The sequence below is a fragment of the Neomonachus schauinslandi genome, chromosome 11, assembly GCF_002201575.2.
Source record: "Neomonachus schauinslandi chromosome 11, ASM220157v2, whole genome shotgun sequence".
NCBI lineage: Eukaryota > Metazoa > Chordata > Mammalia > Carnivora > Phocidae > Neomonachus > Neomonachus schauinslandi.
In genome coordinates, this window is record NC_058413.1 from 91,287,385 (window position 1) to 91,299,206 (window position 11,822).

Below are 11,822 nucleotides of genomic sequence, written 5' to 3' on the forward strand. Positions count from 1 at the left end.
GATGAACTCAGTCACTGTGGAGTGATTTCCAGGGTCCATTATCCTCTGAGTAGTTTCTGAAGGGGAGAGAAAAAACCATGGTTGTTGGAAAAACTTCATTATTCTTCTCTATTTAGAGTAGGGCGCCCCATGTAGATGACTCATGGTTTAGATATTCTCTTGGTCTATAAGGTCATTTAATTCTGGATCAATTTATGTAAGTTGAGTTCATTGTGATTTAATGTTTATTAAGCCTCATTTCCAAATATAATAAGTGCATTTCATACAAAAATAGCAATGTTTCGGGGCCTGTGGGTGGCTCAATCGGTTAAGCATCTGCCTTCAGTTCAGGTCATGATCCTGGGATTCTGGGATAGAGCCCCAAGTCAGTCTCCCTCCTTTGCAGGGAGCCTGCTTCTCCCTCTCCCTCTGCCTGCCGCTCCCCCTGTTTGTGCTCTCTTTCTCTCTCTCAAATAAATAAATAAAACCTTTTTAAAAGAATAGCTATGTTTCTAATCACTGAAAACTTAAGTGTCTGTTTTCCTATTTTGAACATTTCAATGATCATCAAGCCAATATTACTAAGTGGAGACTCAGAAACTTAAATATTTAGAGAAGCCAATGTAATGAGTTACACTGGCTTCATGACAACTTGGGAGCACACGATACCTAAGGGCAATAGCCTGCAATTAACTTCTAGTAGGAGTGGACAGAGGCCATATTATTTTCAGACCTTTCCATTTTATTTTACACACACACACACACACACACATACACACACACACACTTGGTTCTGTTTCTTTTAAGGACCATGACTAACACACTACCTTACTTTCTTTAGCTCTTATTTGCCTAGTCTATCTTTTCTATAATTTTATCTTTTATTTTCAACTTTGTCTTTATATTTTAAAATACTGTTAGATATTGTAATTGGGTTTTTATTTATTTTTTTATTGTTATGTTAGTCACGAGTACTTCATTAGTTTTTTTATTATGTTATGTTCATCATCATACATCATTAGTTTTTGATGTAGTGTTCCATGATTCATTGTTTGTGTATAACACCCAGTGCTCCATTCAGTATGTGCCCTCTTTAATACCCATCACCAGGCTAACCCATCCCCCCACCCCCCTCCCCTCTAGAACCCTCAGTTTGTTTTTCAGAGTCCATAGTCTCTCATGGCTCGTCTCCCCCTCTGATTCCCCCCCTTCATTTTTCCCTTCCTGTTATCTTCTTCCTTTTTTTTTTAACATATAATGTATTATTTGTTTCAGAGGTACAGATTTGTGATTCAACATTAGTTTTTGATGTAGTGTTTCATGATCCATTGTTTGCGTGTAACACCCAGTGCTCATTGCAACACGTGCCCTCCTTAATACCCATCACTGGGCTTCATACCTTTCAATTTAAAAATAATTATCAGGAAATCTGAACTTCCACATAAAATCTTCAGATGTTTCAATATTATTAGTAAGATGAAACAACACCTACAACTATCGTGGTACCACAGTTTGGCCCACCTGGGTTGGCCCACGGTTAATGGGCTCGTGGTCCTGGACCAAGTATTTCTGTCTTTGTTTGAAAAAACAGTATGAGTAGTGATTAAATGGCAGGCCTTAAATTCAGATTTAGATACTATCATGTAGTTACTAGCTAATACAGTTTGACTTTGACAAGTCAAACAATCTTTTTGTGTCTTGGCTTCTAACTCTGTAAAAGAGAAATAACAATATTACCGACCTTGTAATAAATTGGGAGAGACTTATCAATCAGAGAGTGAGCATAATCAGTTACTGTGGTGTTCTTACCTATTAACAGTTTATCAATTGGAAAATAAGTTTTATAAACTACACACTTCAAATTACAGAAACAGAAATTTTCTTTTGAAACAGAAATTTTAATATCTCAATCCTTCTTTCTCTGCCCTTCATCTTTTCTACAAAGCAGAGGCATAAAATTAGAAAACACAGAATTACAAACATCCTCCCCTATTCAGTTAAATGGCAAACAGGTGATTTTATCATTACATGCACCAAAGTAAAAATTTCAAGTGGATTAGAGTTGAATTTATGTAAATGTAGAAAATATAGAATATCTAAAAATTCCTGTCTCACTTCTGCACGAATATAAACCTATAATCAGGTCTGAGCACAAAGGCCAAACAAGAAAACATCAGGAAGAAAGCACTGAAAAAAATCTTTGAGATCATGGAGTGCTTTAAGGTTTTTTATATAAAGGACATATATGCACACACTAGAATAATAATAAAAACAAAAGAAATGAACAACAAAAAACTAACCATAAAAGCTGTTAAATTATACTTCATCAAAATTAAGAACTGTTCTTTAAAAGAGACCATTAAGAAAATGAAAAGGGAATCCTAAAGCAATGTCTATATCTGACAAATGGCTTTTATCCAAAATATATAAATAATATTTGTAATTTTTAATGTAAATACAAACATATTTTAAAAGTTTAAAATATATGGATACCTCACAAAAAATGTATTTGAATAATCAATGAGTATATGAAAATATGCTCAATATCCTTAGTCACCAAGGACATTGAAAATTTAAAACATAATGAGACACCTCTATGTACCTATATGGGAGTGGGTAAAGCAAACAGCCACAGATTCCCTTGTGATACCAAACGTTGGTGAGCAGCAACCGGACTTATATGAAACTGGTGGAGGGACTAATATTGTTCAACCACTTTGGGGAACAATTTGGCAATTTCTTACAGATTTAAATGGACATTTAATCCAACCATTAAATTACATCCAAATTAAAACAGATCTATTTAACCCAACAATTCATTTATCTGAAAGAAATTTAAATATTTGTATACACAACAATTTGTACAAAAATGTGCATGACAGCTTTATTCATAACAACTCCAAATTGGAAATAACTCAAATGTATGTTCATTAACTGATGAATAGATGAATCAGTTGCAAATACATACGTATACATACATACATATATGCATATATATATACGTACATACAGAGAATGGAATATAACTCAGCATTAAAAAGGAAAAAAATCACAAATGCATGCAATAGTACAAATCTCAAAAACATTGTGTTTTTTGAAATAAATTGCACAAAATTTACCTTTAAAGTTTGGAGGTACTCATCAGGGTAGTTAACGAGAATAGTGGTTTTCTTTGTGTGAGAATTTTTAGCAAGGGATTGGATTTATTTAATAGATATCACAGATTTTATATTTCTTCTTAGTTTCCTAAATTGAAATATCAACATGTTCATCCACTTTGAAAGTGATCACATGTGTTCTATTAGATTTTTCAGGATGACTTCCTAAACATTAAAAAATATTTAAAAAAATAATAATAAATAAATAAATAATATTTTCTGGGTTGCCTGGGTGGTTCAGTCAGTTAAATGTCCTACTCTTGATTTTGGCACAGGTCATGATCTCAGGGTCTCATGTGGGGATCCATACTCAGCACTGCGTCCGCTTGAGATTCTCTCTCCCCCTCCCTCTGTCCCTCCCCTCTCTCTCTTTCTCTCTCTGTCAAATAAATAAATAAAATCTTAAAAAAAATCAATTTTAAAAAATGAATAAAATCTTTTAAAAATATTTTTGATTATGGAGAGATTTCTGCTTATTTACTCCTAAAATCAGCAAATTATGGTACTTCTTTTTTTCCTTGATTTCTCATTCTAGATTTTCAATTTTATTAATTGATTTAAGTAAACCAACATTTGGCTATATTGATTTTATGAAATATATGTTTATTTTCTATTTAGATTATTTCTAATAACGATTTTATTCTTTATTAATTTCTTCATATGATTTCCTGTTCTTTTCCTAACTTCTTGAAGTGGACAGTATCTTCAGCTTTTGTTTTTTTCTGATATGTACATATAAGTTATACATTTCTCTCTAAGCCCCACTTTAGCTGCATCTCACAAGCTTTAATATATCAAATTTACAGTATCATTCAGTTTAAAATATAATTTCTATTCCATTTTATCATTGTCCCATGGATTATGTGAAAGTGAATTATTAACTTTCCAGAAGTTAGGTTTTTGGTTTTTTGTTTGTTTGTTTTTAGCTAGTCCTAATTTTAAATATTTGTCTTAATTTCATTATGGTCAATGAACATACTGTGAATTATCTAAATTATTGCAAATTGCTTAGAATTCTTTATATTGAAGCATAAAATCAATCTTTTAAAAAAAGATTTGTTTTTTTATTTTAGAGAGAGAGAGCACGTGAGTGGGGGCAGGAGCAGAGGGAAAGAGAATCTCAAGAAGACTCAGTGCTGAGCACCAAGCCCAACATAGGGCTTGATCTCACGACCCTGGGATCATGACCTGAGCCAAAATCAAGAGTCAATGCTTAACTGACTGAGCCACCCAGATGCCCCATAAGATCAGCTTTTATAAGTATTCCCAATGCATCTTAAAATATATTGTTTGTTTTTGAGGGTCCTGTGATGCATATCATTTCAATTATGTTCACTTTACTAATAATGTTGTTTAGATTTTGTATATGCATAGTGATTTTTTTGTCTGTTATTCTAATAGTTATTGAGATAAGCGTGTCAGTGTCTCCCACCAAAGTTTCTGATTTGTCTATTTATCCCTTCAAGCCTTAAATTAAAACCTGTATTGTTATGGAATTGCCCCCTTTATATTTAGTAATGTGTCCTGGTTATAGTCTCCTTTGTCTGATATTAATACATTATCATGAGATTTATTTTTGGCTAGTGTTTGCAGAGCATATAATTTTCCATCTATTTAATACTTTTATGTATTTTTTTAAAGAGGCAACAAATGAAACAGTTATTTTAAGATAGCATCACATAAAATAGCAACAGGTAAGCATCAAATACCTAGCATTAAATCTAACAAAATGTGTGCAATGTTTATACACTGAAACTTTTAATGAGAGAAATGAGAGAAAACCTTAATAAGGAGAGAGATTTACCATATGCATGGATTAGAAGACTAAATAGTGTAAAGATAGCCCTGCCAAATGTAGGGATAGATCAACATATTTCATTTCCCAGATAATAACTTCTAAACAGATAAGCAATATGTTAACACACAACAGGGTCCGAATGGGATCATTTGGCTACTTTTGGTAACTTCTAAACAGATAATCAGTATGTTAACACACCAATAGGGCCCTAATGGGATCATTTGGCTACTTTTAGTCATCTCATAGATTTATAGAAAATATCAGTTTAGTCTGATATTGGAGGAGAATCAAGCTATTGATTCTCAATAGGTTATTGCACTCTAGAAACTCAAGCACATTTTAATGTCCTAGCTTTCATGCTCTGTACCCCTTTCTCCTTATATCTGTGTTCACTTGATGTACACATATTGGATCAGTAAGTGCCTTTCTTTCTAGAATCCAACTTGTCCGAGTCAGAGGAACTTTGTGTCAAGGTCAATACTTCAGTTGTTCAGTATGAACATGACACAGACACAGTATGCCTTGTTACTTCATATAGGCAAGTGGCCCAGGTAATAATAATAATGAGGTGTGGGTAACACAGAGTTCTGTGGCTGGTTGCTCTACAGCCAGATGTAGAAGACTATATTTGAACACAGAGTGTTCAGAGATTTCTCAATATGGTTGATCAAAGCTATCTAGGGAGATTACAGGACTTACAAAAAATGATGAATATAAACATGATTATGATGAAAAGCAAAAGTTCTTGAATCACCCTTCCCATGCTATTAGTCCTGTTCCTGAGAGATGACCTAATTTCTGCAGAATAGCTCTGATAAAGTTTTTTTTTAAGATTCTATTCATGTATTTGAGAGAGAGAGATAGTATGAAAGAGAGAGAGAGAACGAATAGGGAGGGAGGAACAGAGGGAGAGGGAGATGCAGACTCCCCACTAAGCAGGGAGCTGGGACTTGATCCCAGGACCTTGGGATCATGACCTGAGCCAAAGGCAGATGCTTAACCCTGAGCCACCCAGGCAAAAACCTGATAAAGGTTTTTCTAAAGGTTACCTCCACAGCTCTAAATAACTTGTTCATATTGCTATTTCTAGAATTATCAACTTTGAACATTAAACAAACTTTCCATATTACAGGCAGAATTACTTTTTATTAAAAAGTTAAAGTGGTGACCACCACCTCCTATCTCATTCTGATATCTGGTAGTTGGATTCTATTTTTGATGTTTTCTTAATCTCTTTTGGATCTTCTCAAAACTCTTCATAATTTCCAAAATTCTCTCACTTTATCTGGAGAGATTTTGTTTGTTTGTTTAATATAGAATTTCTACTCCTATCCTAGACATTGTGAATCAGAATTTCTGAGGGTAATTACTCAAAATTTTAAATATAATCCCTTCCTGTGAATACTGCATATTAAAAAAAGAGGAATTGGTATTTGTCCTGTCATGATACAATTTCAAAATTTGGATAATTCCATATCTCTCATGGGAATTGCCTAGATCTTTATTTTCTTAGCAGTGTCTGAAAATATTTTTGAATTTATTACTTCAACATATTTTAGATACAGCTCATGTGGCAGTCTTTATTGAGTTTCTAGTAGGTTGCAAAACTTTTCATGTAAAAATATTCTCTTGAAAATATGATTTAGTGACTACAAACAACATTAAACAAACTGAAGGTTTTAAAGGGTGGGGGATGGGTTAGCCCAGTGATGGATATTAAGGAGGGCACGTATTGCATGGAGCACTGGGTGTTACATGCAAACAACGAATCATGGAACACTACATCAAAAACCAATGATGGGGCGCCTGGGTGGCTCAGTTGGTTAAGCGGCTGCCTTCGGCTCAGGTCATGATCCTGGAGTCCCGGGATCGAGTCCCGCATCGGGCTCCCTGCTCGGCAGGGAGTCTGCTTCTCCCTCTGACCCTCCTCCTTCTCATGCTCTCTGTCTCTCATTCTCTCGGTCTCAAATAAATAAAAATAAAATCTTTAAAAAAAAAAAAAAAAAAACCAATGATGTACTGTATGGTGACTAACATAACATAATAAAATAAAATTAATTAAAAAATAAATAAAAAATGTTATACATAAATATAAAAAAAAAGAATTTCTGAGGGTAAGATAATTTATAGAGCTGAACTTTCTAAAAATAAAATTAAAAGAAAACAAATAAAACTATCAAAGTAATTCTGGTGATTGTTTGGAAATCATTGAGTTAAGAAATTAAAATCAGGGCGCCTGGGTGGCTCAGTTGGTTAAGCGACTGCCTTCAGCTCAGGTCATGATCTTGGAGTCCCGGGATCGAGTCCCACATCGGGCTTCCTGCTCGGCGGGGGGTCTGCTTCTCCCTCTGACCCTCCTCCCTCTCATGCTGTTTCTCATTCTCTCTCTCTCAAATAAATAAATAAAATCTTTAAAAAAATAAAAAAATAAAAAAAAGAAAAAAAAGAAAAAAAAAGAAATTAAAATCAGCCTGTGGTTCAAATGGAGAGCTTCAGGACTTTCTCTTTTTTTTTATTGAATTGAGTAAACATTACTGAGATACAACAAAATGACAGACACTGAGCTAAAGGATTACCAGGACAATGAATCCAGACACTGAAAATAGTCCAAACAAACAAGTTAAAATTTTGGAGAGGGGCGCCTGGGTGGCTCAATCGTTAAGCATCTGCCTTAGGCTCAGGGCATGATCCCAGGGTCCTGGGATCGAGCCCCGCATCGGGCTCCCCGCTCCGCGGGAAGCCTGCTTCTCCCTCTCCCTCTGCCCTGCCCCTCCACCCCACCCCCCCTTGCTCATGCTTGCTCTCTCTCTCTCAAATAAATAAATAAAATTATTTTTTAAAAAGGTAGTAAGAGATTTTTATTTCATTTATAAAAATGCTAGATTATGATAATGAATAATCCACGTAAGAGCTATAACATAGCTTCACCACCCCCAACTCAAGTGCCATAGAATTGGGATGTCATGAAATGATCACAGTGGTGCTAAGATATTGGTTTTTAGCCCTTGGGGTAGTAGTGATAGCCTAGGACTTACAGAGCCTCTTAGCTGGTCACCAACAGCCACAAACTGTCTCATCCACTTAGCCCATTAAGCCACATCAATATTAAATATTCCGTGTTTAGCATGAGGCTAGGAAGCATTGTGCTACACTTTTATCTGTACTTTGGAATTCAGGCAAAAATTCCTCAATATATCGATTGATTGATTGATAAAATGCTTTTTGCATTTGGATGTCATTTTTGAGGAGGGGCATTGACAAGATAGAGGGCATGCAGTAGCTGTCAAGAGTTGGGAAATATTTGAAGGTAATGGGATCACTTGCAGGCATCTTTATATATCCTAAGAAAAGCAAATGGGAAAAGAGTTCATTGTGTGTATATGTTTGAAACACTTAAGAATATACCCTTTAACCAATGTAAGGAAAGATATTCTAACATTTGAGTTATTAGAAATGGAATGAGCTATTTATTGTTAGTGATAAAATATACTCAACCATAAACCAGATGATGATCCACACTTAGGGACACTGGAGAAAAGAGATTTCCTTAATTGAATTTAGGATAAAGTACAAAAATCCACACTCTTTTGCCCCTCTCCCCTCTTAGTTCTTGTATCCTCTTCCTGTGCCACAAAATACTTGGCTTCTTTCAGTTCCTGGAATATATCATATTTTCTCAGCTGTCTACCTTTTTATTTGCTACTTTTTTTCACATGAAATGGCTTCACCAACCCTTTGTCTCTCTGTTGTCCATTAAATATTATTTTTCTTTTCAAATCTCATTTATATTGAAGTAATTATGGAAACGTTCTCCAATTCTTTGTAACTGATCGGACCTTTCAACAAAATGCTCAGAAAACTGTCATTTCTAAACAGCACATTTTCAGACTTGAACTACATATAAGTCGGATGATGGACCAAATCAAACTTATTCTCCTTTGTGTCCCAAGTCAACAGCACAATGTTTGGCACATATTAGGAGGATTGCAAAAAGCATTTTATCAATCAATCAATCCATATATTGAGGAATTCTTGCCTGAATTCCAAAGTAATTACTTCAGACTTCAGTAGGTCTCAGATCCCAAGGGTGAGATGAGCACACTCACCTTTCTTCTTCCTAGAAATCTCAATGCCAAATCGTATTTATAGCATGCTCTCAGAGAAGAATGTGCTCATGCTTGGTGCTGGGAGTCCTAGGGAGGTAGCACTACCTTTAGTGCTGAGAGGGCAGGCACAACCACTGGTATCAGAGCCACCTTCAAAACTGGCTTGTGTCACGGGCCAGCATCTCTAACCATAGGTCTCCAGTTTGTTTTTCTCCAGCTTCAGGGTAGTAAACTCCTCATCTCCACAAGCCCCTGTTCAGATTGCTGTGCTCTGAAGGTTGGTCCCAGATGTAGGCATGCCAGGCACCAAATAACGTGGAGACAAATGCTCTGGAGGATTTCCATGTCTCAGGGAACAAGCTCTTGAGAAAAGAAACAATTGCAGTTAGCATCTCCCAGTTCAGTTGTTTAACTTGTCCTTCCAGAGGGATTCTTTGTCACTTCTGAATTTGTCAATTAGTGATAAAGATTTGTTCATAGGATCTTCTGAGGATTTTTTTTTTTAAATGCAGATTCTGATCCAGCAGGTCTGAGGTCTGAGCAGGTCTATGCATTTCTTACAAACTCTTAGCCAGTGCTTTCGGTTCGTCCATAGTCCCCACTGTGAATAGCAGGATTTAGAGAATCAAGGCACATACTGACAAGATATCTTATGCCAAATAGGGTTACAAATTTTAAAATAATAAATTAAATCACTTATTTCCTTGCACAAAATATGTTTAATTTATTTCATGCATAAGTAGGTAATATACTTACTTGATTCAAAAGTCAAATCTATGTTCAAATGAATTTTGAGGTTAAGGGACAAGAATTCAGAATATTGATGTAATATTTGCTTTTTTGAGGTCCTTGTTATTAATAATTCCACTTGCTAAATTGTGCATTTAAAGAAAGTATTTTATTATTAGGCATCTATGTTTCGTATTCCTTTTTCTTTCTTATATATTTTCACACATTTTTTTCACAAACAGGAATATTTGAAAGCATAGCAATTTGAATCAAGGTAAATTGGACGCTCACAAGAGAGGGGAACTTTTATAAAATAAGGCTAAATATATCAGGTTCAATTCTCTTTAAAGAAGTTTAAGGTTGGGTTACATTACTGTTTCTCAATTTTAGATGCATATTTCAAACCATCAAAAGTTTTCTTTTTAATCTCAATACCCAGGGTGCACTCCATATCAATTAAATCAAAATTTTAAAGTCTGAGGTCAGATATCAATATTTGTTAAAAGCTTCTCAAACTTTAATGTGTACAAGAATAACCCAGGAATCTTGTTCAAATCCAGATTCTGAAACAGTAAATATAGTGTATGGCTTAAGATTATGCATTTTTAACAAATTCTCAGGCTATTCCAATGTGGCCGGTCTTTGGACCACCTTAGAAACAAGGTGTTAGAGGATCTCTTGTTGCAAACCCTTCCCACTATAATTCTTTCAGATTTAAACAAGGTCCCACAATTCCATGCATCACAAAGCTTCTTTTAGCTTTGGAATAGCAGTGGCTGCCAGATTCTGGGATTTTTATGGGAGAATATTATGTGCTGATAAAGCCACCTTACAGGTGAGCAGACTAAGACTGCTTCCTCAGTGTGCTGAATAAAACAAGCGGGAAGAGAGTTGGAACTTGGTTAAAGTCAGAAATGGGAAGAGTATGAACAGACCTTTCTATAAATGATTGTACAATAATGAAAATTATTGAGATTCATAGAAGCTCAGATTCCATTCTGTGAGGATATATGTACTGATTCAGGAGAGAATACAAATATAAAGAAAGAGAAACGAGGAGACAGAAAGTTTGAATGTTACCAAGACTTACATATCCCAATTGTGTTGCTATGAATTGTTACCTAGAGTTAGTGAGCTCCATCTTGAGAGTTCTACCATCCTCCTATCTAATAATCCAAACGAGAATTGTGCATTCATCCCCATACTCTCCTGTACCTTCAACTCACCTCAATTCAGCCGAGTCTGAACAATCCACTTTTCAAGAATCTCTTGAGAGTCTCCTTCCTTTCTAGCTCCACTGTCGCTGCATGCAGTGTCTTGCTTAGAACAATCAAATGGCTGCTGACTGGTCTTGATTCAGCCTTACTGTCTTTCCATCCATCTTCCACACCAACTCAAGTGTGATTCTACTAACATGCAAAATTAATGGTTTCACTTCCCTGCTTAAAAAACACTTAGCAGCTCTCTTCACTAAAATAAGGAGTGATGGGGGCTCCTGAATGGCTCAGTTGGTTAAGCTTCTGACTTCAGCTCAGGTCATGATCCCTGAGTCCTGGGATGGAGCCCCGCATCAGGCTCCCTGCTCAGTGGGGAGTCTGCTTCTCCCTCTCCCTCTGCCCTCCCTCCCCCCGCCCCCCCACTGCTTGTGCTCCCTCTCTCCCTGGCTCGCTCTCTCTCTCAAATAAATAAATAAAATCTTTTAAAAATTTTTTAAAAAAATAAGGAGTGATGTAGTGATCCAGAGGTGATTCATGAACTGTCCTCTGTCTACTTCTCTCTTTTAGTAACTTTACCATATTACCCAAAATATGACATGATTTTCTGGGTCTGCAGAGGTTTTTCCCCTCTTTCTTGAAGAGACCATTACCTTTCATTTAGTCTGTATTTTATATAGGAGCTGAAGCTCCAGTATTCAAGGGTCTACCCATCAGGACTCTTTTTGTTTGTCCTGCGTGAGCCCATTTGTATCTGTTGGGCAGAGCACTGGACTAGGACTCATGCCTAAGACAGGAGCTTCAGTTGTAGCTATTTTCCCTTCCTTTTTTTTGGACT